This window comes from Electrona antarctica (assembly GCF_951216825.1).
Source record: "Electrona antarctica genome assembly, chromosome: 24".
Classification (NCBI taxonomy): domain Eukaryota; kingdom Metazoa; phylum Chordata; class Actinopteri; order Myctophiformes; family Myctophidae; genus Electrona; species Electrona antarctica.
The window spans coordinates 14,467,585-14,469,527 of NC_136803.1; the positions used below are offsets into that span (position 1 = coordinate 14,467,585).

General features: G+C 40.0%; 1 protein-coding gene across 2 annotated transcripts in view; it reads right to left on the minus strand.

Annotated features, from left to right (window-relative positions):
- The window catches only part of LOC306916917 (pleckstrin homology domain-containing family A member 1-like), a 20,325-nt gene extending 18,382 nt beyond the window's left edge, over positions 1-1,943 (minus strand). For both annotated transcript variants that reach the window (XM_079495009.1, XM_079495010.1), the window contains exons 1-2: positions 1,899-1,943; positions 1,762-1,859 (exon numbers count right to left, since the gene is read on the minus strand). The gene's annotated coding sequence lies outside the window, so the exon portion shown is untranslated. The remainder of the gene's footprint in view (positions 1-1,761; positions 1,860-1,898) is intronic.

Consider the following 1,943-nt stretch of genomic DNA (forward strand, 5'->3'; position numbering starts at 1 on the left):
AGTAGGAAAAAATTGTGGTATTTGATTCTAAACATTAGTTAGGACCAATTATAGGAAGAGAAGTTGAAAAGTGGTGAAGTGGTCCTTTAACTTGAAAGCCGCTTTGGCCGGTTAAACCGCTGAGTCAAGAAGTAAAATCCGATATTTAACATGTCCCGCGATTGTCATTTAATCCACCCAAAACATACTTTTTGTAAGCGAAATACTATCATTTAGATAAATCAGACTCAAACCAAGCTTGTTGCCACCTGATGTCGGAAAAGTGTACTCCAGGACCACCACCCCAGTCTTTTAATACAGCGAGACTCTTAGTTTGAAAGCCGCTTCACTCAGAAGCCGAGAGCCAATGATTGCTATGTAACAGGTCCCGCGAATGTTAATTAATTCCCCCAAAACATACATTTTGTAACCAGGGATCATATCGTTTAGAGTAATGGAGGTGAAAATCAAGCTCGTTTTGAGCCAAAAAGAAGAATCTGAGATATTACGATTGGCACGTTATTCAACCTCACAAATGACGTATGGCATGGTCACCTGACAGGAGAGATATATATTCATATGATATATAAAGAACATATTGTCGCCTTCTTAAACTATGGCCCAAGTAATTTTTTGTTACAAAAAAACGTGATGTTTCTTAATAATTTCACCAAAAAGTCTCGAAACTGACTTCATTTTATTTTTGTCTGGGTCCATCGATTCAGATCAGGTCATCAATATATCCGTACACGGACAAATGTGTACAGTGGCAAATATTTGGTCATGTCTGTGGCATTTTTTACACACCATTATAATGGTGTGTACAGTACACTATGCATGGCACATTAGGAGTCCAACTAGTACTAGTGGTTCTAAAATGTTTTATTTGCAAGGACCCACTTAACTCTGAGAGTGTACACATGGAAACGAATGGACCTGTAAAGGGTCCATTTGTACACTTCATGTGTTTATATTGCCCACTCATTTTGTATGTCTGTGATGCAAAAATTGAATTTTGACAAAAATGTCCACCATAAGCCAGCATGGCAATGAGCCCTGGTCCATACAGATTTCCCAAAATATTTATATCAATTATTTTAAAGAAAGAAAGAAAGAAAGAATCAAGCCATCCAGGATCCTTGTGAATCATGACCATAACAGCTTTGAAGTAGATTTGTCATGGTAGCTGTGCTGTGATTTACCCCCATGGGTACGAACACAATATAGCCTACTGTCTGACGTAGAATAACTTTACAAAGTAAACACATGGACAACTTTTTGCAACAATGTGTGGTTTGTTGAGTTCTGTCACAACCCAACACACCTTTAAACGCACGCGCTTGCGCACACACACACACACACACACACACATACACACACACACACACACAATGGAATTATTTTATTTGGATCTGCACAAGAGGCGCAATACAATAGACCCAAACATTGATCAGAATTAGGTTACATTATATGGTCCAACCCGATATAACTGCTGCACATGCTTAACACACAGAAAAAGGAAAAAAAAGATAGCACATTGATGACATACTATTACTTGACACTACTCTACTAGACAGGATGTTTTTTTTTCTTTTTAAGCCACCTAGGGATAAATGAAACAACGCCTTCTCCAGACAGACAGACTTCCCATATAGTAGCTGAGACAGAACAGTATTACTATTTAGCCAACGTTTTTGCATTTGTCTTTTGCAATCCACCCAATTGCATACCCCTGAGCACAAGTTCTCTCTCTCTCTCACACACACACACACACACACACACCTGGACGGTCGGACCTGCGATTGTGTGTCCACTTCTTGGATCCGAAGTTCCGAACAGAAACCGAACCAAACCGAGCAAATCCGAACAGAGTTCAGTTCAGTTCCTCCACGCAGATAAGTAAGCCTGGGACCGAGGCTAGTTCCTCCGCAGCATCAACCTGTGCTGTTCGGTGTTGGCTGAAA